The 26,822-nt window shown below is 37.6% G+C and overlaps 1 protein-coding gene and 1 long non-coding RNA gene across 11 annotated transcripts in view; one reads left to right on the forward strand and one right to left on the reverse strand.

Annotated features, from left to right (window-relative positions):
- The window catches only part of B3GALT1 (beta-1,3-galactosyltransferase 1), a 172,888-nt gene that overhangs the window by 27,109 nt on the left and 118,957 nt on the right, over positions 1 to 26,822 (reverse strand). For 4 of the 5 annotated variants that reach the window (XM_064718325.1, XM_064718328.1, XM_064718326.1 and 1 more), the window contains one exon: positions 22,650 to 22,753. The gene's annotated coding sequence lies outside the window, so the exon portion shown is untranslated. Of the gene's footprint in view, positions 1 to 22,451; positions 22,504 to 22,649; positions 22,754 to 26,822 lie in introns of all 5 variants that reach the window. The other variant, XM_064718327.1, reaches the window with a different exon arrangement.
- Positions 1 to 26,822, forward strand: part of LOC135450292 (uncharacterized) — a 108,667-nt gene that overhangs the window by 8,059 nt on the left and 73,786 nt on the right. For 5 of the 6 annotated variants that reach the window (XR_010441001.1, XR_010441000.1, XR_010441003.1 and 2 more), the window contains exon 2: positions 7,112 to 7,289. This is a non-coding gene — a long non-coding RNA (uncharacterized LOC135450292). Of the gene's footprint in view, positions 1 to 7,111; positions 7,290 to 18,953; positions 19,153 to 26,822 lie in introns of those variants that run through there. The other variant, XR_010441002.1, reaches the window with a different exon arrangement.

Here is a 26,822-nt window from a genome sequence, read left to right on the forward strand (position 1 = left end):
AGCTATAATGCAAAATGCCTGTGTGGATATATTTATACATTTACACTATTGTCTGGCAGTTGGGGACTTTATAAAGATGCAACTTGTGAATTCTGGGTGGTTTTATGAAGCCATTGTATCATGACTGCTTTGATATGCATGTGACCCATGATAAGCTGGAGAGGCAGAACAGGACTGAGGGCTGGATGAGGAGGAGGTGAAGTGGCTGCTGAGCATGTTCGTCAGGACTTGGGTATGGGGATGTAAAAATTCAGCTTTTAAAGGTTGCCTGAAGAGACTGGAGCTGTTATATCTAGTCACTGGAGTTACAACAAGCCTAAATTGTACTCATTAATTAATATTCTAATGTTTGCCTTGAGATACTGTTGGTTAATTTCATAGCATGCCTTTATGTGTTCTCTCCATGTAGAAAATATTTCCAAGAAAAGTCGTAAGATTTCCTTTTCCATTCCCTGATTTAAATTAAACAGGAGAATGTGTGCTGTAGCCATCTTTTTACCTTGCAGCATGCTGCTATGGTAGTGTTAATATTTTTTTGTGAACTTGCGCGTTTTGTTCAGTAGCAAATTAAAATGCTAACAAACAGTACCAAATTAAAATGCTAACAAATGAAAAACACTAAAGCAGAACTCAGTAACACATCACATGTTACTGCTGCTCCTTTGATGAAATTATCTTGTTGTTCTAATGTAGCAGGATCAGCTTTGCCTTTCACTCCAAAATGTGATCACATTGTAAATAGCACATGCAGCGTTCTGTGTACATCCTGTAATTGCACTTAGGTTTGACTTGTTCTTGTGCTCTTTGTTTCACTGAAGTCAATGAGGTTATGTGGTTCAATGAGAGCAAAATGTACTCCTTTCATTTAGACTAAAATGGCAAATTACAGCTGTGAGTGCTTCTGGGAACATAGTGAAAGTCACAATAAAATTTAAATATAATTTATGCATTGTTCTGAAATAGGAAACTTTGAGTGCTCAGGAATGTTACAGAAAATTGGAGTGACTAGTGTTGAATTTTGGTCCTGTTTCTTCATTGCATTTTCACCACATCTATACAGCTCATTACAGAAATTGAGAGCTAGTACTGCTTCTTACAAAACAAGAAAGCAGTTTTTGTCTAGTGACTTTAAAAAAAAGTGTTGGGCTCACTCTTTACCAGAAATAATTTTTTAAAAAAGTAATTGGAGGGGATAAAATATTTTTGTAAGGTTCTTTTCTTTTTGAATGCAGATACAGACTGAAATTAATACCATTCCATAATAAAACACCAGAACAGTGACTTACTTAATCTTCATCATTATTTTAAATCTGAATGAAGAGGGGCTGTGATTTGCACAAGTCAAAACATGCTCATCTGCATCAGATGTGCAACCAAGACTTGGCTTTTTCCTATCTCAGCTTTTTCTGCTCATACTATGGTATTTTCTGCTTTGACACATTGAATAAAATGGAAGATTAAAACTTCAAATTCTAACACCCAATCTAAGTGTGAAAAATCACCTACATGTAAGTTTTAAAGACCAGATTGTAGGATATCTACTAGCTTTTTTGTCTGGAAGTACAAAGCACTGGCAGCATTTGTGATTTACCAGGCACTGCAAAGAAGAGGCTGGTTTCTTAAACACACTACAGCACTTGTCTGTCCCAGGCCAGAGCTGGTTCTTGGTCCACTGCTGAATTTTCCAGTTAGTGGGAGAGATGCTGCATCCTCTGTGGGGACAGTGAAGTCAGTGTCCTGATGATGACATGAGGAAGGCTTAGGCAGCCTCTGGAAAGCAGTGCTTGGTATGATGGCACAGGTAATGCTCTGGGGCATCTGTGAGGGAAGTGGTGCAGCAAGGATTTTGTGTAGATCTCAGAAATCTGGCAAGTTTGGTTTGAGGTATAACTTATGGCAAATGGAACTGAGATATGAACTGGTGATGTGTGAAAAGTTACAGGGATGAATATTGATTCTCAATAGAAAGACATGATTATCTCCTTTTTAAAATGTGTTTAGCTTTATGTAGAAAAAAATAATCTAGTTCTAAATATCAGTGTAATATTTCTGCAGTAGTGAATATTGCACATAGAAAAAACTGGACAGATAAACTGCACTGACTCCCCTCTACATAAGTAACTACTATTAATACCACAGTGCAGGACCTCGCAGTCAGCGGTGGATGGGTGTGTAGCACTGACCTGGTTTTGCATGTGCAAAAGTGGAACATAGCACCCTTTGGGTGCAGTTGCTTTTCCTGCACTCTCAGAAGCTGTGTGGAGCTTTCTGGATGCATTCTAGGGAACTATAGTTTTATACAGGCAACTTAGTTCCTTTTGAAAAGTCATAGAGCAAATAAAAGCCCCAAGCTGTGGCTCTGCTGTTCACCTCATAGAGGCTGTATGTAGGCTGGTTAAATGGATGAAAGGAAAACATAGCTTGGCCACAAGAAAAATAAGTTCTCTAATTGATTGGGTCAAGAGGACCTCAGCAACCCCTGCTTGGATGAAAATGGATTGTCATTTACAGCAGAGACAGGAAATCTGACCTAACACAAATCAGGAGCTTCAGAGATTCAAGCTAAAACTAAAGTTAGAGGTAAATATGAATAGCTGAAGCTGCGGAGGGCCAAACTTGGTATGCTCTGAGGCCATATTCATTCCCAAGCTGATAGATAGGCCAAACCACTATTGTTATACTTTCTATGAAGAGCAAATTTCTTAGGAAACTGTGCTCAATAACATGAGTCTCTCACTGTGCTTTTTAGCTGATCTCTCCCCCTGGATGACAAATCTGGCAGGCAGATAGGTAAAGTCAGGGTCCTGAATTGATTTGTTGGCAATTTTAAATTGAAATTAATATGAATGGGTGAGGACAGGTGAAGCAACAACAATAAAACCAGCCACAGTTTCCTGTACAGTGGAAATTGAAATAATGGTTTAAAGTTAGTTTTAAAGGAATGCTCTTGTATTCTTTCATCTACATTTTGCATAGGAAACTGAACAATATATTCTTTATGCAGTAAGAACAACCTGGAGTACTGTTGATAATAGAAGCAAAAATCTAAAATCAGCTACTATGCCCATAATACCAAATATTGAAGCCTTTTATGTGTCTCCTTCCCATTGTAATGTTTATATCTTTTTCCACAAGTGTTCAGGTTCAAGCCTCCCCAGCAGGATTCTCCTGGCAGGCAGAAATTGATGCAGCTGCCTCTTGCAGAAGCTCACAAACGTCTTGTATTGGTCACGGGGCTGTGGCAGGTGAACAGGGTGGTTTTGTATGATGAGTTATATGATGGCCTGGTGGGAGGAGCACCGCCAGCTGGAACGAAGGAGCGCAAAGAGCTTTCACGTGCTCAGGAGGTGGGGCAGGGAGCCCGGCCCAGCCGGGGGTGCTGTGGCTGCAGGGCAGCCCCGAGCTGTGTCTGGGAGGCGAGTGCTGTGCACAGCTTGGGCAGCAGTGCAGGGCAGGGAACAAGCAGCTGCACTGACACCAGCTTGGGGGCTGCACAACTACAGAAGAGCAAAGGATTAGCTCATTTGTATTAATTATCTATACATGTTGGTGTGGGACAATAGAAGTCACTAAACCCATGGGGTAGTGACTATATATAGTCATATATAGTGACCTATATAACGTACTTGTATGTCTATGTATGAGAGAGCTTTCTGTAACTATGTAAATACTGATGGTTTCCTATGGCTGAATGATGTGACCCTTTATTTTGAACTTTGAAATGGTTTTTTTTTTTCCTAACTAGAATATTAATGAGCCTACAGGAAATGCTTGCTTTTCAGAAAGTCTGTGATTTTTTTTACAACAGTTGTCTCTGAATTAATTGGCAGAAACTGATCTTGACCTCGTTTTTCCAGACCTTGGAAAAAATGAATCTGAAGCAGTTGACAGCTACATAAAAATGACAGTTTTGCACAATAACTTATTAATTAATTTTCCTACTCGGAGATGACTGTCCTTGTACACAAGGGTTATTAGTATTTTTGTTATCATCATTTTCCATTTAGCCAATATAAACATGCTATTAGTGTTCTATACACTGCTCTAGTCACATGAAACTTATTTTGGTTTTGTGAAGCTGTTAATTATTTTTTCTACACAAGTTTTTAGTGGGCCTGCAGGAAAGAATGGTTCTGGTTTTGATTTATTTTGAAGTAAGATTCCTGAGGGCTGGATTCAGTAATACAATCTATTTGTCTTAAGCACTGCAAAGGCTCCTGGCAAAGCTCTAAAAATCAATTTTTTGAGAGACAGAGAGAAAACGTATAGCTGTGCAGTGGTTTTAGCAGTCCAGAAATGTGAGGGGTTTTCTTTTTTTAACCAGTCTTTAAATGCTTATAGATTTGTTTGTTTTAATAGGATTAGAATCAAATATTTAAGTTGCAGAATATAGACCCTGTAGGCAGAAAAAAGTGGACATAATTTATAAAAGCAAATAAGATCTATTAAGGAGTTCAAAATAAAATCTTATTAAAGCACATTGATTAGAGTGTAAGATCTCTCCTACAGAACTGGACATAAAACCAGAACTAGAGTGTGATTTTAATTGCAAATAATTTAATGCTGTAGTTCCATTCTGACTAAATACAAAATATGAGTGGCCTGCCTGTCAAAAAGTGAACTTGGAAGCAAATTCTGGGATAATTTGAAAGGCTGGTGGCCCACCACACATGCTGAGATGGGGGGAAAAGAGATATTTTGGTCTTGATGGTGTTGCCTTGAGTTGAGGTGTGTCCCCAGTGCAGAGCTGCTGGCAGTAAAAGCTCAGCTGGTGGCTGGGACAGAGCAACCTCTGCAGCCTCTCAGGTGTGAGAGGTGAGGCTCTGCCCGGGCCCGCTGCCCTCTGCAGCCCTGCCAGGCTCCTCCAGGGACAAGGAAGGCGCTGGCCCCTTCTTGGGGGCTCAGCCAAGAGCTGCTGCACAAGTGGCCTTGCTTGGTCACCAGCACAGTGAGAGCCTCATCTCACAGGGTTAAATCAAATGATAGAGGTTGATAAAGCAAGTCACTTTGTGAAATGGTTTCCAAATTTCTGATGCAAGTTTGGGAGTGCAGATGAGGTTCAGGGTCCTTGGAGTTATTCAGCCCTTTCTGTAGGGAGAGAAGCTGTGGTGTGAGACAGGTTGATTGTAGATTTAAGTGATTACTACTGACTGTAGTAATTCTGGAAAAAAAAAGGTGAAAGATTTATGGATAATGTTATACAAAACAGAAGGAAGGAATTCAAGTATGATTCTGACCTGCAATACAGCAGGGGATCCAAAAGATTGTTTTGCTTTGCTGCTGTGGGATGAACACTGGATGTGCAATATGTGTACTGGTAATATTTTACCTAAGTCCTTAAAATGTTAATGTTGGAGTAGATTTGTTTGAACAGAATAGAGATCTGTTCAGTTCATTGAAAGACTTTGCAATATTTGCTTAGAACAAAGCTGAAAAAATAATTTAGTAGACTCTTTGTTAAATATGAGAGACCTAATCCATGCTTCAAAAATGCATTTGCATGGTTTGAGGGAACTTCTGGGACTGAAAGATGGTGAAAAAGAGGCTTAAAAGTAAAGAATTATACAGTGGTGAGACTTTAAAAAGACACCAAATTTAATCCTATAAGTCCTTGTAGGAGTTACAAGACCAGACTTCAGCTGATAAAGTTTTTGTTGCCCCATTAAAGTAATTCTTGTGTATTTATGGAGGATATCTGAAGGTTTCTTTTTTCAAATTGTATTCCTATTAAAAAAATCTCTGAATGGAAGTCTGTGATCAGGGATTTTCCTAAATACAGGTTATATGGCACTGCTGTCTTGTAGAGCTGCCCAGGGCTGAGGACAGGGGCTGGGCAGAGCCAGTGCTGAAGAGCAGGTGAGGAGACAGACCTCAGTGCTATTTTAGGGCAGGGAAAATTCAGATTAATCTGAAGTGATGATGCACCATCCTCAGCCCATGAATTTCCTGCAGGAAAGCATCCTTCCCTTTTTTCCCCCCACCTTCTCAGCTTGTCAGCCCTGGCACAGGGAGTCTGGTGGGACATGGGATGGAGTGAGAGGCCTGGGCTGTGCCCCGGCCCGAGGGGCTCTGCTTGGCACGGTGTGACAAACAAGCAATCCCACCTTGGGCTGGGGGTGTGTGCTGGGCACTGCCCTAATGCTTCAAGAGCCTGTGACCACTTGCAGCTGGTTGGAAAGGCAGTGTTGCTGTGGCCACATTCTGGAAATGGAGCTCTGTGGCTTTTTGTTTTATGAACTTCAGAACTGGTAGAGATGGAGCAACTCCATGAATGAGATGAAACTGGAACTTTTAAGATCAAAAATAAACCAGTTCAGGCACTGACTTGCTGCACGGACTTCATAACTAAGGATAGGCACTTTTGCTTCCATATCACATTTTGTTTAAAGAGAGATAGGTGCCATGTAAAAGTTGATATTTAGCAATATATTATTTGCTAAATTATTAATGAGTTTGCTCCTGTTATCTTGTTAATTTTGAGGCACTATTAACAAATTTCCTTTTTAGGAGTAGTGACTACTTTTAAAGTTATAAAGATTTGTTAGCCACAGCAATACATAGAATTACATATAAATGCTAAAAACTGGTATTTTCATTTGCCTAAAAATTATTAAAGTGAAATTCCTGGATATGTATCATCCTAGTTCCTAAAACTTGTGGAATGAATAATTCATCTGAATAATGTAGTCTTTTTTTTCTGTTGGTGCAATATCAATATTTAGGTCATGATTTCTTAACTGTTCATTTTTATTTGCCAAAATGTCTTTTGAGTTTTTACCTCAAAGAAGAACTGTAATTTAAAAAAAAATTGTGCAGCGCTAATTAATTGTGCCTGTTTGGATAAGCAAAAGAGTAGTTCTTTATTTTAATCACTGGATAAATTTGTTGTTTGTGTGTCTGAATTTACCACTTTATTTTTATGTATTCTCATTTGGAGCTGTGCTGGCTATTGTGGATGCATCTATAGGTGTCTTTGCTTGTGGGATTCTACCCTGTGGTTTTTAAACCAATGAATTTTAAAAATTTCTGATTCTTGCATAAATATTTCATTAAATATTTATTCACTGTGCAAAAATTTGAGGTTAACTTTTTTCCTTATCCACTCATGTAGATTTGCTTATGCATGTTCTGCCTGTCTCACTTGGAGCTATGGGACACAATGGTCACTGATGTCCTACTTTTTCTGTGAACATCACCTAAAGGACGCGGTGAGGAGAAGGACATTTGACTGGCAAAACACCTTTCAGGTCCTCAGGCACCACTTCAGATGGGAAAGTCTAAAGCATCAGGTGAGTCTGAATGAATGACTGTTTTACTATCAGATATATATATATCACAATTAGGGAGCTAAGAACAAATGCAACTGTTTCCTGGGCAATGAGGCATGAGATGAAAGGCTGATGTCCAAATGTAAGAATCCAATTAGCGAGTGACTTATGTCTGTGGTATAAAATCAAAATGCTCCTATTTCAGTTACATGTTCCAGCACTGTGTGGGTTCCTCTCCTTGTAAACTACAGAAGAATTTTTTCTGAGAAGTTAAATGTGTATCTGGAATAATAATAGGTGGTGTTATAAAGAAATGGCATGTGAGAAATAGTGCACAAGTGGTGCTTTCTTCCACTTCATGTTTTCCACACTGAATGCTGTACACCAGGGCCTTTAGTGGTGTAAGTTATTAGGGATACTGATTGCAGTTTCATAGCTTCTTATAAGTTTGGGGATGAGCCAAATCAGTAGTTACACATTGGGTAGGAGAGGCATGTTCTTGAGAGGATGCTTGCAGTATCAGACTGCTGCATTTTGCAATAGTAATCAGTTCTCCACAGTCTAATAGTGCTTTGGACCTTCCCGTGATGTTTTTCATAAACCTAAAGTAAATAGAGGGGAAATTGTACTGTTCCTTTGTGATATATTCCTTGAGGAGTGAACCTATGAAACTTAGAGATTACTTTATGAGAGGAATGTGGTCATGTTAAAGACTTGAGATTTCGGTGGGGGAAGGACTTGAAGGTTATAGACTAATTTAGATAGAGGCTTATTTCACAGATCATTTATTTGGAAGATTGGGATTTTACAAAAGGAGTCTGGGGAAGTACATTAATTTCTTTGAAGTGACTAAAGTGTATGGTTTTATGATCTCACTTTATTGGGTAATGCACCTTTCTGATTTCCTTTCAACAGCTCCCCAGAATGTGTTTACAACTTATAGGATCATGCTTAAGCTCAGTGCCTAAACATGCATGTTCATTGCCTGCATGAAATAATAAATGATAATGGAAGAAGAATATTGAGCTGTTAGTTGTAGGGATTACAAACCTCTTATCTGATGACCAAGGATAAATACGACTGATGGAAGATAACTGAATTCACACATCTGTTTATCCTCACAGGAGCACTGGGCATAGATCGAGACAAATATACATGCAGAGAGGGGAAAATGGAGGACATATGCTGGCCCTTCAAACAATGTGGAGAATGTGCATTTAAATATACTTACATGTAGGTCTGTAAAGTTGACCTAAACACCAAATAAAAAAAGTCAACCAGATGTGACCCTGTATGCCTCATAAACCCTAATGAATAACTGCTTTTATTGCTTTGCATACAGTGCCTTGCTAAATGTGATTATGGAGATCTTAAATCCACATTGGTTTAGGGTAAGGCAAGAACTCTGTTTAAAATCAGCAGGCAAAGACATCCATGTTAATAGAACCTACATCATCTAGGTGTGGCCTTGTGGTTTTTATTATCATGGTTGACTTCATCCTAAATTGTATAATTGAAATATTCCTATATTACTTGCTTATTAGAAGGGGCTTTGAATGAAGCAGTTGAGAAACTTGGGTGAGAAAATGGAACAATTTCACTCTTTCATTGTTCTTTATGCTTAGTGATGCTTGGTTCATCCTCACCCACTATCACTGTTTGTGGTACTTTGCTCTGTTCTCATCTTGTCATGACATCTGCTCAGTCTGTGTCGTGGATTTCAGTACAGCGTCATGTTTCCTGATGCTGTCAAAGTCTCTTTTTAAAAAAAATACAGTTCAGAAGGTAGCAAATGTGAGAGTTAATCATAGTCCTTTATGTGAGTTTTGCTTTGCTAGATTTTCTGGTTTTATTCCATGAAACAACTTCATTAGAGAGCATGTAGTTACTCTGATCTATCCTGATACTGTTTGCTGTTTAACAGTATTGATGCAAAAATTTACAGTGAATGAGAACCCTCCTGAAAGTCTTCAGTGTCATTATTAGTCACCACAGTACCATTGGCTCTATAGTGCTGCCAGACTAAACTCCATTTTTGTTTTCTGGTCCTTTCCTGCTGCAGTTGCATTTTTGGAAATTAGGACCACTGAACTTTCTAAGGAAAATGTAGGATTTCATGCTAAATTTTACCTTACTTCTACTCTTGCTGTTATAATTTAGGAAAATATACTCAAGAGATTGAGAAGGTGATTCAGATAAGGCATCAGATGGAAATGAAAACCAAAAATTTTGGCTCTGAACTTATGGCTGAGGTTATTGAACCTCCTAGGTGGACCCTGTTCTATTGGTGGTACTACTTGTACTGTTCACTATGGCTTATGGAAAAGCATAATACAGAGAATGAACTGACCTTTTTTTTTAACTCTTTCCTGCTTTATACCTGGTACTTCATTCTTTCAAATCCCTTCTGCTTAAACTTCAATTTTTAAAATTCCCAGTAGATAATTTTTTTCCTGCTAATTAATTTACCAAAAATAGATTGAGTTTGTCTTTGGATATGAACTGCACGAATCCTTGTCTACACAGAACAATTAATAAACTTGTCTGTAAAAGGAAGATGGGTGCAAACTAAAGATGGAGGAGGGAGCAAAAAGTTATAGGGAAGAGAGAGGAGAGACCTTCTTGAATTGAACCATCCCAAGTATGGAATATTTACAATATTCTTTGTTCAAGAGATTCAGTTCATTATTCCAAAATGCCTGGTATTTTAATATCTATGGTGGAGTTAATGTTCTTAATTTCCTAAGATTTCTGCTGTTTCTTGAGATGCAGGGAAAAAAACAAATGCATTTTAAGATTCATATTTTCTTCATTTATTGAATAAATCATCCTGACAGGAGAGGAAATAGCTATCTCCCTGCTGTGGATATAAAGGATACAATCATCTTTCTGCTGAACCTCTAGATCTCATGCATGTTATTATAATAGACTTTGTTACTGCTGAGACATGAAATAAAGCTTTCACCAAAAGTTTATTTGAAATGCACTAGTTTTTGAAGCCTAAAGTAAGTGTTAAAGTAATGAAATGTTTTATATTCAGCTCTAACACTGGATGGTCATGGCAAAAAGGAAATATTGCTGCATTCAGCCAGGTATTTTGTAATTCATATTACTTATGCTAGTCAGGGAGAATAAGACATGCAGAGATAGCATAGAGATGTCTATGATTTTCCTAGAATTTTGTTTCTTGGTGGGGTTTGTGAAAAATGTGATTAAGATTTATTATTAATATTGCAAGCTTTATTAATATTGCACCTTGTTCATTGTTCAGTTAAATATAAATTGTGAAGCTCTGATTCATTTCAGCTTTGTTGTAACGTAGGGCCAGATTCCACACTGCAGAAAGGGAACATCCTTCTGCTATACCTGACTGTATCACTTGAGAAGTCCTTAATGTCAAAGTAGCTTCTATAAATAGTAATATAGTAGTGTGAACAGATGGGAAATGTCTGCTCTTCCCTGGAAGTTGACAGTAATTTCTTTCATTTATTGAGATATTTTCCACTTCTTTAGAGAGGTGTGCCTCTATGCAGTCTGCTTGGCATCTAAAGGGTGCGATACTGGACAGTTGTAAATAAACCTTTGGTTTAAGGGAAGGCATTAGGCAGACTGAGAAGTCACTCCTGTTGGACTGTCTGCTACATAAAAACAGAATTAATGCAGACTTGAGTAGCTGGACTGGTGACAACATAACTTATGAAAAATAAAATATGAGCATTTCATTTTATGAGACTCTTACAACTGGATGTGCAAAGAGTACTGGGTAATGACAGTGCCTGGAGGGGCGAGAACCTTGTAAGGGTTGGAGATTCAGTGCAGCCATCATTTGTATGACTTAGATTTTATTAAAACCAGCAGGTATTTTACCACTCATATTCACTGCACTATCCCTGGTGGTATAAAAGCTCTCAGAAAAGTACAGAGCATTTGTCAAATCTCACCATAAATTGTACGTTTCTGTAAGCTTGTTGCTGCACATAGTTTCTTTAGAATTTCAGTCATCCATATCAAACCAAAGCATGTTATCAAACCTTTGGTCAAATGAGTATGCAGTGATGCACAAAGCATGTATTTTAGATTCCGGATTGTCAGGAGATTATGTAGGCTTACATGGACTAATATGAAAGTAAGCTCTTGCACATCTGTCCAGAAACTAATGTTATTTTTAAGTAACACTTCAGTATTCTTGTATGTGTTTTGCAATGCCTTTTATGTAAATATCTGCTGTTGCAGATACTCACAATGCAGTTTTTAGATGAGTGTAGCCACTGACTACTAGAAAGTGTGAAAAGAGTTGTGTAAATCAGGTCTAGTAGGATAAACACAGGTTACAGTACTAGAAGTATTATGTTAAAGGAAGTACAAGTTTAAGATTTGACATGCCATTGTTCCTGGAAATGTCTAATTTATGTAGAAATAAATTAAAGAGACACAAAAAAAGTCCATCCAAAAAGCCAAGGAAAACAAGGAAGAATAGTCCTAAATGCTTAGGTCCTGTGAGGGTGAGCTGATTTGTTACACGATACATCTAAATAAATTTAAAAATGTCTTGATAAATTCTCCTTTTCCAAGGAACTCAGAGGATTCTTCAGTCTCAGCTTCAGTTGCACTCCTGGCTTTGAGACACAGGTACAGTAAAGGGGTGTAGTCAGCTGCCAAACAAGACAGGCTCAGTCTATTGCTGTGCAGTGTGGCATCCCTGATTGCCATCACCAGGCTCATTCACTGAATTCAGCACTTCACAGTGGTGGTCATGGTCTGTCTCAGACTGGCAACATGGGACACACTGCACCAGAGGAAAGCTGCAGATCTTGTATCTGTCCTGTTTGAGGCTTTCCAATTAAGGTATTCATCTGATCCTTTCTATTCTAAATGTAAAAGAAATAAATAGTCCTGAAAGTAAAAATTAGAGCTCCCTGTTCTTAGATGACAGAGCTCATGGGCTACAAAACTCCTTCCCTCTTTGTTTCATATCCATAAATCTCTCTGTGGAGTGCAAGTGTTTTAACTGGCCAGGTGGGCACTGGGATATCATGAGATATTGGAGACAGGCCTGGATTTAGGGTGTCTCTAATGCATTTCACTTTGGAAAAGCAAAAGTATGTTTCTGGACCAAACTGAATTCCCAGGCGGATGTGCTGGATGAGCCAGTGGGGCAGGGCAGGCCTGGCTGAGTGTGGCCGAGCCAGGCCCTGTGGTGCCCTTGGGAGCCGCTCCCTCAGTTGGCTCCTTCAGGGCAGGAGCCGCAAGGCTGCAGCTCGTGGTGTGAGGAGCAGCAAAGGTGCTGAGTAGGACCAGAGGGAGAGCAGCTTGTGAGAGCCACTGAAGTGGAGCTGGCTGCTGCCCCATGCTGGGTTTGCTGGCTCTGGGCTGAACATCTGAAGTTAGGCCTGCTGTTAGGTATTGAAGATTTTCTCTTAGTGGCTGAACCAAAACCCTGCTTGTTAGCACACACCCAGACCAGGCTTTCTCGGGGCAGACACAGCTTTATTTCAAAAGAATCCGCATAGGTGCTCTCAAGCTGGTCTCACCAGAGGTCTTTATTAACAAGTGAACTGAACCCTTGGTAACCAGGGTCTGTCAGAAATAATAATCTGAGAAATGGAGATAGCTGCTGCTTTAATAAATATTATCTTCCAGTGAAACATTTCCTAGAAGCTAAAACAAGAATAGATTTTAGGAGATATTAATTGTGCTGTAAGGTTTCTGGCTGATTTGGTTTATGGCCTCTGCTCTTCTCTATCTACAAAATGTAGGTGGTCTTACATCATTCAGTGGTTCAGTGATGCTCATATCATTAATAATTCTCAGCTGCTCCTGGGGAAAGTTGCACAGTAGGATAAATCTTATATGTGTTGCTGCACTGTTTGTCAACAGGGAATTCCAGGCTTTTAAAAAAAAGTATTTCTCTATTAAAAAGATGATTGGTCAGGAGTACTGATTTTATGATGATGTATGCTAGATGAAAAGCTTTAGAATAGCTAGAGATGTACATAAGTTATGTGCTGTTACCCAGTTTGTCTTGGTTTTTTTTCCCTCTCGTAATTTCTGGATGGATCTCTTTCTTTGGCAGGCTCCCAGAACAGCAAGTAACTAGGCTGTTGGACATATGCTGTTAAAACTGATTGTCCATGGCAGTGTTCAAACAATTTATATATTCCCTAAAACTGATTTTTAAAAGGTCTTTTTGTTCACTCTCTATCTTAAATGCTAGTTTCAACAAGCATTGCTGAGGTTTTGATTTACTGTTATGAGTGAGGTTTTAAACGCGCTGGTGCTTTCACAGCAAGATGAAAAATACTGTTGTCTTATTTTTTTCCAACCCTGCCTGCGATTTCAGGCACAAAAGGCAGATTGTGCTTTTCCTCTACAAAGGCTTCTCTGAAATTTCCAATGATATTTAGGTGTGGATTAATATTTTGCTGATTATTTTTAGGCTAAGTGTTACTAAATACCAAGTGTGACCATGTTGCAAGTCTTATTCAGAGACTATTCATTCTTATCTGTAGAAGTATGTCAGTCCATAACTTCATTACAGTAAAATAATCAGCAGTTATATACCTGAATGGGATTATAAAATACTAAGAATCTATGAATGCTACAGCTTTGTTAGTAATAGGATTACTAAAATTCTGAGGGTTCTGTAGAATTGTTCTATAGAAAATATCAGAGGTGACAAATTTGGGGAATGCTGAATCAGTGCTGAAATATTTGCACTAGGAGAATACCAAACTAAGTTTACAAATATTTTGTGTTCATTAAGAATACAGATATATGGGTATATATTCAGATTGGGTAATATGGAAAGATAATACTATTAACCAGCCAATAATGCCTCTTCCATCCATTTTTCCAGACCTTTGAATTGTGGTCCATCCTGTAATATGAGTTAGACACTCTTGATCAGCTACCCTGTAACCTTACCATGCCTTTGTCATGTTTGCTAAGTCAGCTAAGAGTCTTTTTCAAATACCTGCTGCTTCCTTTGACAGAGAAGCAAATGCCTTTGTGGTTCAGGGGTGCAGGTTTTTGAGTAATGAAGTTTCTAATCTGTGTGCATTTAGGCAAACGTGATGACTGATAAATGTGGGAAATACACAAGAATTATAGCCCACTGAGAACCCTAAACATCCAGTCACTTGTGTTGGTGCCTTTTGCTTAATTGCTTAATTATTCTAAATGCTGTGTTGCTCCTGAAATACACAGTGAAAGTGAAGGCCTTAGTGGTTTAAATTTTTATAGAAAGGATGTATTATGGCTGGTTCTTAGCACTTCAACTGACATAATCCTCTCATGCAGTGGGCAAAGTTTGATCCTTGGAACCACTGATTTGCATGGCCTACTTATGCACTAACATGTAGCTAGAGGTACAATAGATGCACTATGGAATGACATTATAATGACAGTATAAAACTCCAGGTACCCTGTTTAGACAAACAGAACTTTCAAATTAATACCTTGGTACTACATATAGAATGAAAAGAAAGACCTTTTCTCTAATAGTATGTACAAAACCTGCTATTTTAACTGCTAGCATTTGCAGTAAAATGAAATCTAATGTTGACACAGCTCTGAAGTAAAAGAAAAGATGATTATATCATTGCAGGTATTGACTAGTGTGCATTTAAATGACTTGTAGATTACATTCCTATGAATGTATTCTACAACAATTCAAATTGGTTTATGTTCCTTTAGGTTGAAAAAGAAATTTCCTTTTATCTCTATTCCTAGTCTGTTTGCAAACAATAGAAATATGCCTAAATGTGAAAAAATTAAATCTTTCCAGTAAACATGACCACACATCTGCCAGAAGCTGCCCTAGGGTAGGACATACATTATGGTTAGCCACAACATTATCAAGTGTTTCTAATCAATACTTTTGTTCTGAGTCACTGTTCCATTAGTGATTTTTGTGATATTAACTCAACTTTTTGGGTCAAGGTGCCTATGGAGACTTTAAAGTTTCAACACCTTTCTGAGCAATTAATAATCTATTTGTGCAAATCAGGAATTTTGGCTGTATGGAGACATGAAGTAGTATTGCAAGTTTGAAATTAGAAAGTAGTGAACCAAAATTTTTATATCCAGGTAATCAGGCAAGTCAAGACAGATGAAAAATGTTAAATACTCCCCATTCCTAATCTCACTGTTCACAAAAGTGTCTCAGCACTACCTTCAGCGTCTTCAGTCACCGTAATGGGAAATGTTTTCCTTCATTGGCTATCATGTCCTGATGCAATTTTAATTCTATAGTTGTAGTCAGTCCCTTTAAAACTAATGTGTCAGATTCTGTTTTCTTCAGAATTATTAGACCTGGGATATGTGCTTAAGCCATTTCCATATAATGGTAAGAAGGGCTTATGGAGTCTGAGGTACTTGATAGCTTCAGTGCTTGGAATAGGGATTGAAACAACATAATTCTCACAGCAAACTGGGAATAAGCAATGTTTGTGCATGGCATATTACTTAATTATTAATTAAAGGGAGCTTGAAACTGAGGGTATTATTGGTGAATGATAAAGCCCATCCTTGGCTACTGTACAGTGTTTGCTGCCTGGGTGGGAGTTTGAAGCAGGATTCTCCATGGGCAATGCTGTGAGTTTGTCATTGTTCTGCCCTTTGGTTATTTCATCCAGAGATGCTGTGATATACTGTGCATTCAGAATGGCACCAGATGTAACAAGAATTAAAATGGAATTGTCAAACTTTTTTTTTAAAAATAGACACTCTTCAATTTCCTGGAACATTTGTTGATACTCTAGGGGAGGATATATCTTCTGATAGTATTTCATCAAGGTTGCTCTGTAAGTGTAATGTAATTTATTCTTGTGTTTCAGGATCATTGTCTTGCACTGTCCAAACTACTTAGGCTTTAGCCTTCATCTTTGAGCTTACATAGTAGGAGACATTAAGAGCATTGATAAGGTTCATTTCATACCTGTCATGGAATATTGATGATAAGTTATGGTCCTGTGCCTTTGCAATGCACAGGAAGTTATGGACTGAACTAAAGATCACTTGGATCTGTTAGACCATTTTTGTGCTAGCTTTACTGAAATAAAAATAACCATTTGCATAGAATTAAACATTCAGTTGCACTTTTATCCATAAAACTGAAAAGGTTCAAGGATGTACAGTTATTACTACATCTAAAATGTGTCTTTAGTGTCAGTGTTGAATTGCTTCAAATTATTTTGTTTTTTCTGGAATTTTTCTTTAAATAGGATTTTTATGTGTGTAAGGAAATATTAGATTTTCCATGTGTTTGGCTTTTGAAATATTTACTGGTGGTAATAAAAATGCTCATTATTTGCTGAAAAGTAACAGCAGCTATAGTCCTGTGCAATAATTTCACCATGGTATTTGATTCAAGATGAAGTAAAAAGCAAATTAGTCATGTGTCCAATTTTTTCTTCCATTACTTTACTTCAGATGCTTTATCATATATTGCCAGTGCATGTTCTCCTAAGTGAAAGCAGTTAGTAGTTCAACATATCTTAGCCTGAGGATATTCATCTGGGTGTGATGGATACACAACACACCTGTAAGGAATGTCAGCTAGTTTATATCTGAGCTGATGCATAGTTGAATTCTTATCTTTCTTTAGTGTCACTTTACTTGGGCCAAAATAATTTTGTATGGAAACTGTTTTACAGCTTCTGTGGAATGAACTTGTGCTTTTGATTTGTTTCCAAATAAGGTGGTCTGGGTTAGTAACTGTGAAAGCTGCCTTTACCTGGCACATTTTATGGTCCCTTTGTCAAGATTGAAGAGATAAGGAAAGCAAATTCTCAGGGAACTACTAAACATGCAGAGTTTTTTAGATTACTGGTGGGAGATGAAGTGGGTAAGTTTGATCCTCATGATGTAGTGTCTGTTCTGTAAACAAAGAAAATGTCTCATCCACAATGTTTGTTTGGACATTTTCCCCAAAAGATGTTTTCATTTATGAAAACCTCAGAAATTTGAATGTATTTTGTGCCTTGGCAACCAGAAGATGTGCAGGCACTGTCAGAGAAATGCTGATCCTACATTTCACTATCCTGTCTTTAATGCAGAGGATGCAGTTATGCTGTGATATATCTTTTACAGAGATATCAGGGTACTTTTTACAACATGGGAAGAAGAAATAAAAGATTCAGCAGGACAGGAACTTATGTTAGTAGCCAAAACAATAAAACATGTCCTAGAAGTGCCACTTTTGAGCAGCAGTAATTCTAACAAAGACATATAACTACTGTTGATCAGTTTTTACATGAATAGATAGGCATATAGGATAGTCCCTTCTAAGGTGAAGAATGGGGAAAAGGGGCAATACTTAATGACTGCTGCTGGCTGACAAAATGCTGTATGTAAATGAATAGAAAGGAGTAATCACTGATGTGTTGCTAGGGTTGTTTTTTAATTTTTTTTTACAATTTCATCTCATCTGTTTCCTAAATTTGTTCAAAATATGGAACCTTTAGAAATCCACTTGTAAGTGGTGTGTATACTTATCCTATTATTAAAAGGATTGAGTGTACCTCTTGTTTAAAGCTTTGAAAATGTACCCTCTAGATACTAAGCCTCCTTTCATTTTTTTTTTTTTTTTTTTTGCAAATTGATTGTCAAAGTCATCCATATATATGCAATGAAATTATAATGTATGAACAGAGATGGCCTTATGCTGTCAACACTGCTCTGGCCACAAGTTCAAAACACAGACTGCTGTGAAGAAAACTGGCTGTGTCCCAGCCCAAACCTGAACAGTGTCTGAAAGCAAGGGACAAAGCCAAGAGACAAAGAGTTAATCCAAAATAGGTTGCAGTACTGGCCTGACCAGAAAAGATCAAAAGCTACCAAGCAGTTGTGTTACCTATGAGTGCTTTGGCACAACAAGGAAAGGAACAGACTGGCCATTAGCGTGGTGTATTTCAGTGTGCCACCTGTGGTTATCATGGATCAATATGCAGCCTTGACTCTGCTGAGAACTGGGCCTATCTATGGTTCTGTCTTGGACATTTCTACAGTTCTCCTATAAGAGCATTCAGTGGTTGTTTTGCAAGTATGGATATCAGCATCCTCTGAACTTCAATAAATCAAGGAAATATAGTTTCTTTCTAGATCTGACACTTGAGTGAAGTGAAATGTCACCTCTTTGCTCTGCAGTGGAGGCATCCCCATTTCATTGAGCTGAAGACCAATGAATGTTGTTTGCCTACCAAGCTGAAGAGCAATTCCATGCCAGACCTGTGACCCTCTGCAGAGAGCTGACCCTCCCTATATACATACATAATTGCAATTTTAGTGTATCTCCTCAAGTTGCCATCATGAAACTGTAATGGGTTTGTTCTTTAATACCTTGATTAAAATAGATTACTCAGTAGCATGGAGACCAGGCACAGCCAAGGCTGCCATGTCTTTTGCCATGCTTGTGGCATCTGGACTGCTGTTTATAACTTTGAGAATGTACAGAATGACCTACTGATAATGTTGAATGTGATGGTGCAGAATTTGAAAAGGGAGAAAAAGACTTATCCCTCTGATGACTAATAAATCCTATTTAACCTTTCCAATTTATTTTCCTGTCTTTCAAAAGGTTATGTAAATGCATTGTCAGCATTTCCATTTTTTTCTTTGAATCCATGTAAGTAGCTGGTTTGCTGCATCTCTTGCCTTGAGAGTTCTCCTTTTTTTGTTTGCCAGGTTCTCCAAGTCATCATTCACCCAAGTTGCTTGATGTGATTACTGCTCTGTTCTCGCCTCCAAGATGCCATTTAGTTTGAACTTGAACACGGAATTTTCCTTTTTGTAATGTAAGCTAAGGTTATTTCAGTTTATTTCCTTCTTGCTACGCCCTCCTCCAAGGTTTGTATGTTTTTGAAATCAGCCTTCTGGAAGAACATGAAACACCACAGACAATCGCTGTGTGATGAAGTTATTTGTCAGTGAACTATAATTCTGAAGGGTAGTTTTTAGTTAATTAAATACTATAAAAATACCAAAAACTGCTACAAGCCCTGCTATTTTGAGATCAAGTTCCATGTCTTTCAGTCTCAGTTTTTGAAATTATGCAGATTTTCTGCATTAGCAATGAAGTTTAAAACCAAGAATGAATGAAAAGCACGTTCTGATCAGTTAACCAAGGAAAGCTGAAATCTGGTAGTTTAGCAGCTGTCTACAAATCAAAAGTCATAGAATAAATTTTCAGGTTGTGGTCTCATAGTGTTGAGTAACTTGAAATTAAATAATTGCTGCTGTAACTATTTAAATGAATTTTGTGTGATCTAATTTTAAAGCTTTAGCTTTAAATGATCATCTGCATTCCTCCTTTACCATGCCCAGTGCATCCACTTAGACTTAGTTACATAATTCATTTTGCCCTTGCTTTAAGGTAGACTGATGTGATAGTGCTGTTGCACTGAATCAGGAAGTAAGGACTAAGAATGAGTGATTTGTTTGAAACTCATGTAAATGCTATTTAGGTTAAAGACCAGCTGGTGTGAAATCGGTCTCTGAAGGCACACACTAGGACTGATCTAGGCTGCAAGTGCCTCTTGCTGCCATTTAGGACTCTCTGTATTTGTGCAAATATTCTGCACTTCAGGGTAGTGGTATATGGCAAACAGAACACATGCACTGGGTTATTTATTCCATCCTAGGCTCTGCTTTTTTGCACATTGTTACATGTTCAGTTGCTTTGGTTTATTTTTGTCGCAGAAAATGTATATGCCAAACTGAAGTGGTTTAGAGTAGTCCCTTTCAAGGTAAAGGGTAGGGGGAAGGGATAATGCTTACTGCTGCTGCTGGCTGGCAACATGGTGTATGTAAATTAATGTATTCTGCCTTTTTCTGTGGACAGATGGTATTTTAGGACAATCCTGAAGGTATTTCTTCCCATTATGATTTTTGTAAAGCAGCACAGCAAATTGTCACTTTGTACACTGTTCTAATGGAACACGGTTTTTGGCCGCTGAGTTGCTGTGCAGCACTAAGTGTGAATTATAGCTCAGTGCTGTATCCTGGTGAATCAGTGTTTACAAGCGTCTGCAATAATACAGATCAGATTTCTGAGTGACCCTGCCTGTGAAGAATAATAATTTCAGGCATCTTAATCTCCCTTCCTTTAGCACAGGTGTCTAAAAATAAAGGCCATGGTTGTGCTTAATTTTGTGAAATCCAGTATGCAACTTTTAACTTGGCTGATTTCCTTGGGTCCATCCAACCACCTCTTCCTCCCAGCTTGCAAAGAAAATATTTTTCCTGACTCACGTCTGTTGCAGTCCTTCTAAGGGTTCTTTCCAGCTCTGAGTGGCTGAAGGGTCTAATATTTTGTCCTTTGCCAGCCTTCTTTTGCTGATATATAGAGAGTTGCTATTTGCTCTGAGAAACAGCTTGTTATGCACTTCTGCAGTGACTCTGGGGAACATTACTGTCCAAATAGAGGAGCTGAGGTACACTTTGAAACTGAGGAGCTTTAACACCACCTTGGCAGGATCGATTCAGCATATTTGAAATTTCAATCTCACTGCTGACCCCTATATTGCGTGAGTTTTGGGGTCTGAACTTTAGCCTTGGATTAGACTTGTTTCTGAAATTATATTTATAGCAGGAGAAGAAAGCAGGAGAATAAAATTATGTTAAAAGAAACCTTATATAAAATTCCTGGGAAGGAACGGATTAGGTTGCCAAGGACTCCCTAAGCCTCTGGTTTTTCAATTATGAATAAGAAAGCAATATGAGCAGCACCTGACTTGCTGATCTGTCTTCACTTAAAAGTCAGAGCTCAGGCATTAATTTAGAGGTCTGAATGTTTTTTTTCACTGGAGCCTTTACGATTCTACCATTCACAGTTAATATTGGTACTCTGCAAGGCAGGTAATTTTACTAGGGAAAGCATACATCAAGGCTCATTCTGCTTTTAATGGAATTAGTGGAAGTTTTACTGTTGCTTGTAAAAGGAGAAATATTAGACCAAAAAGATCTATGTGTTAAATATGAATCTGTATGATACAGATTTAGTCACACCATTTTGGGTATATTTAAAAAAGGTCGCCTTTTTCTAGGGCATTGTCTTGGTTTCTGGCTCTCCATAATTAGTTTCTATTTATGGAAGAGATTGAGATAAGTAGCATGCAGATGTCTAAAAGATAAATGTTTTTGCATGTGTTTTCTTGCTTTATCTTTATGTAAATGCTTAATTATTAATGCTTTTTAAAGACCACAGGAGGTATACAGACTTAATTTTTTTTTCTGTATGGTTAGTAGCAGCAGCAGTTTATTTCTTTGCTTTCATTTGCAAGTATTTCAAACTCTGCCTCAGAAAGGAAGAATTGACTTTTATGTATTTAAATACACATAAAGATTAAAAGAATTTCAATCCTCATTTTTCAGTTACCTACATCATGATAATGGATCCGCAATATGAAATTTCTACCAAGTGCTATTACCATAATTTTTTCTATTTTTCAACTTAGAAAAACATTTCCAACTTAAATTCTTAACATATATTTTCAAGTTTCCTGATAATATAACCACTTCTGTATCTCAAGAGGTTATGTAGTTTAATGCTTTTGATTAAAAAAAAAACATCTTTCAGGCAGTTGTGCTACTGAATTTTTAGTAAAATAATGTATGGCATTAAAAAAAAAAGAAATTAGAAATACAGTTACTACCACCTAGATCAGTATTGTGTTTAAATGTGTCTTCCTATGCACTGTATTCTGTATGCTAGTATTGAGTATTCTATTCTGTATAAATTCAGTATCAGTTAAAAGAGCTTTGTAGTACAAATCAAATGTAACTATTCCCTTTTAATGTGATGCCAATAGTGAAGTGGTAAATGCATAAACCAAAGTATTTAAGGCATGTAGGTATTCAAGGTGCCATGTTAGTGTGGAAATGAAGGATACCATGAACAGAGGGACTTATAATTAAAGTGTGAGCCATTTTATAGAGTAACAACAACCTCCCTTCTTGATCTTCGACTGACCTCGCGTAACACACTGCCTTAAAGATGGGATAATAATGGAAATAGCCTTGGCTTATAGTTTCCTGTAGAAGAAATGGGTTTTAGTACTAGCTTTTGTATTTGTGCTATGCAGAACTTCATTAAATTCATTTCAGCCTTTATAGTTTATGTTCCGTTTTGGATTGTAAGTAGAGAGTGCTTTCTTAGGTTTTCTTTTCCTGTTAAACACTTACATTTAGTGTAAAGAGTGAAATCCAAATCTTTAATCATTAACAGGCCAAAGAACTGTTGAAGAATAAAAAAAGTCAGTCAACACAGTTTAATAAAAGCTATATAATCAAATTACCTTATATATTAGTGTGCATTTTTACTGTTGTAATATATATAAAATCGAGGCAGTCTATAAATCATAAAATTATGTAGGTACTTACCATTTTAAAAGCAGTATCAAGTGGAATTGGTGAAAATCCCCAGGGTGTAATCAATAGTTGTTTAAAATAATGAGCCTTTATGGTATTATTTCCAAGTGTACCATCTGAAATCAGAGGAAATTTACTGACAGTTGTATATTTTGTTGAAAAAACCATTCAGACGTATATTAACCACAAAATCCATGTCTGTTGCCTTCTATGGAGTACAAGGAGAGTGATTATTTTGAAAATGTCTTTTAGCTGGGTTACTAGGTAACTTACACTGTGCTACATGAAAGAGTTTGGACTGCATTTTGTGAAGCTGAATTCCAGTGCAATGAGTGAAGGAAACAGATGGAGTAAGAGGAGAACAGATGGGTATCAAAAAAACTACAGCTGCCATTTTCAGTACCTGTACATTTACTGCCATAAATCAATTTATTTTCATTTACTGAAGAAGGAAAATCATAAATTATTAAGCCAAAGCACTACAGGTCCCAGAATCACTATATGTTGAAAGCATCTATTTGTAGTAGTTAATTTGGGTCCTAAGTGAGCTACATCTGAGAACAAGTTTCTGTGGATAAGAATGTCACCATCAGTCCAGTCATTTTGTTCTGCCAGGGAGATTTAAATATCTCTCATCCCGTGGTGGGGAGGATTAGTTGGTTATTAGTTACTATGTTGGACAGCTTTAATGTTTTCCTTGTGGACAAGAGGTGGGCTACTCGAGTGCTGCAGTGAGTGCCAATGGACTGCTCTGCCACAAGGCTTCAAGCAGGCACCTGAACCTGCAGAGCCCAGAGGCAAGGCTAAGAGTGCAGGAGGCCGCTTTGCTCTCCTGCAGCAGCTTTGCATTGCAAGACATGAAAAGGGGGTTGAGGAAATCAAAACACTCTTACTGTATATATCAATACAGCAGCAGCCCTTATTTGCTGTGTGGCACAGCTGCTCTGTCACATACTTGACCTTGACCCAGTTTGATTATCCCTGTGGTTAAACAGGAAGTTCAGCTGAGAGTCACCATTTCCCTCTGCCCTCACCCTGCTGGTTACTGCTAGCTTGTTGCTGATCCTCTTGAATTTTTATATGTGCACCTGTCCATTAGAAACTGGATGGTGGCTGTCCAGACAATTTGCATTTATTTTAGAATGCATTGCAATTAGTGGACTTGGAAAACTGTAAAATGCAAATAGAAATCACCCTTGTATTAGAAATATGTGGGAAATGAAGAAATTCAGGTCAGAATGTGTAATTACTCTCTATCTTGTTGAATTTATATCAGGGAGTTTTATGTCTAGAGGCACTGCATGAAGTTGCCACTATATTTTGGTGTAACAGGGGCACAAGTATGAGAAGGTCTGTAACTTGGAATTGGTTTTCTGTAACATTTTTGTCACAGTTCCTTTTAGATTTTTCTGAGTAGTCTGAATTTAAAAATTCAAACTATTTTCAAATTTGGAAAAAAATTTACTGCTTTATTTTCTAATTGAAAAAATAGTAGGGGTTAGAATGACTACTTTTTGTAATGCAGCATAACTGAAATACAGTATTTTCTGGTCATATGTAAAAAGATTGCTTAGGCTATTTATTATTTATTTATTAATTATTTATTATTTATTTAATGCAATTTAGAGCCTAATGTGGTAAACCTTGAAGTTTTTAACCTATGTTAGCTGTTTGTAGATTACCTTCCCAATATTGTCTCATTCAAGGTGAGCATTGTAGTACCAGCAGTTTCCCATTCTGAGGCTGGACTACAGCCATCAACAACACTGTTTGAAATGCATCATCTTCTCACACTGTTAAGCACATTTCTGTTGGATTGGGATGTAGCCTATGAATTGGGCAAGTAGTTCAGAAGGGGTGTGATGGGATGAAACGGATGCAAGATGATTTGCCTTCATTTCATAATTGAAGTGGAAGAGAAGTCAGTGGTTGGTTTCCTTCAATTAAGAAATATTAGCAATATTAATCCATTTTCAGAATAACTCTATGCATATTCAAATATACTAGATTTTATTAAATTTTTTTCAAGTTGAGACTCATAAATGCAGTTGGCATTAGTTTTTATCAGTGAGGCTTCTTACAAAATTCTGCCTCTCCATAGTAATCGAGCTGCTTCGGCTTCCCCACCGATCACTCACTTTGCAGTCTGAATTTGAAATAAGTGTGAAATATTTCTTTTAAGCAGGTAGGACATAAACTGTATACTGCAGAGCGTTTTTAAGCTATGCATCCAAAAGAGTTTAAAATCTTCACCAGGGTCAAAAGAGTGAGAAATTATCTCTGATTTTTGTAGTTTAAAGATGGAAAGGGATTAAACTTATTTGTTCTAAAAGTATAAAATTGCTTTATGAATTAAACTCAGATTTGTATTTACAATTTATTGCTGTAATTATTTTGAAAACAAACATCCTCACAACACGCAAAGTAGTGACTGTTAAATTCCTATTAAACATAATGGCCACTAATGAGTCTGCCCTAATAGGTAACCTTCAGCCCACTGAAATCTGGCAATGTTGGGTCAGGAGCATCTTGATGCCAGGATGGAAGAGCAGTGTAATTATTTTGGTGTATAAAATTAGACTCAGAGACTCCTGGGAAAGGAAAAAGGCCATGCTGCTGTCAATACTCTCATCAGTAAGTGTAAGTGATGTGCAATTTCATTTATGTATTTGATTTGTATTCAGCCCAGGCTGAGATTGCCATTTCTGAAACTGCCTGATCATTTTGCATTCCCTGGAGGGAATGCTTTTAGAAAAGACAGCAATCTTGCACAGTGCTCTTGCTGATGACAAAATCTGGGCTTCTTGCCCTGACATACAGACTGTAAGAATGTGCATGTAATGCAGAGAAGAGGGCTCTTTCAAAGACCTCCTGGCAGACCTCAGCTATTATGTGCTGAAGACTGTTACCCAAGGACTCAGACTAATCTAAGTTGCAGCAGAGGAAAGCTCTCTTAAGTGGTCAAAACTCAAGTGCTTGGTCTTTTTAGAATTCTACCCACTATGAAGGATGGAGTGCTGGTTTCAATGTTTCTTGGAGCTCCCATCCCTGTGGGTTTGGTTACACTTCTGCTCAGGGAGAGTCCATACACTTTAGCTTGTTAAGGTAGTACAAGGTTGGCTGTGAAACAGCTGTGGGACACAAATGGGAATAAATGCCCAGTATTCACTGGTTTTGGAACATCCGTCAAGAGTCCAGTGTCCAGCACAATTCCCATATTTGTTTCTTCCTGTATTTTTGTCAGGCATTCGGTCATTTATAGTTAAGTAGAGCTTCATCAGGGGATCCAACAGTTGAAAAAAATGTGTTCTCAACATTATGTGCATACAATATGTGTGAAGTAGTCTAAGGGACTAGTTAGTAACTTAACCAAACAGCAGATTCAATTCTGTGCATGAAATTAGAGTTTTATGTTTAAGCTGTTGGTATCACTTTGAGATAATGATAACTTTCAAATAAAATACTCTAGTCTGATTCTGCTTTATTTCACTGTTAAGTAAAAATGAAACTTAAAAGTTCAATGTGTTTGTTGGTGCTAACACCATTTCTGTTGTAACTTTGGGATTCTCACTTATTATTCTTAGTTACTTATTCTAAAATATTTGGGGAAAAAAGCACCAGGCAAGCAATTTTTCTCCTGATGTTGATCGTTCATGTTGAGATTATTGAGATTCCAACTTCTTTATGAGGGGAAAGATGGAGGTATAAAGGCTTCAGGCAAGTTTCAAAATTTTTAAGCCATGGCTAAAGCTAGTTTAGATCACTTGGTGTGGGCTTGAGTGAATGTAGGGGCAAGCTGAGAGGAGGTGGTTAGGTCCATGCAATGAAAAATAAACTTAGGCAAACTGGAATGTGATAAAGAAAAGTGTAAATGAAGGTATAAAGTAATCTGAAGACAGAATAGTGATTATTATATATAGCATTGTATAAAACCAAAGGAACACCCAGGAAAGAAAACTCGAGTTGAAAAAGGTTGAGAGGTTTTCTGAAGGTAACACCTGACTTCTTTTGTTCCATACTCTGATTCTGCGATCCTTCGTTTTTTTTAAAAAAAATTCTCACTAAATAGTTGCATGAAAAGATTTCAGCAACTAATCAGAAAACATAGAATGTCAAGATTTTGTATGAAGAGAGGGAATGTTGGGGCAGTATCCAGGAAGATTTCTAGAATACTGAAGAAGAAAT

The sequence above is a fragment of the Zonotrichia leucophrys genome, chromosome 7, assembly GCF_028769735.1.
Source record: "Zonotrichia leucophrys gambelii isolate GWCS_2022_RI chromosome 7, RI_Zleu_2.0, whole genome shotgun sequence".
Lineage (NCBI taxonomy): Eukaryota > Metazoa > Chordata > Aves > Passeriformes > Passerellidae > Zonotrichia > Zonotrichia leucophrys.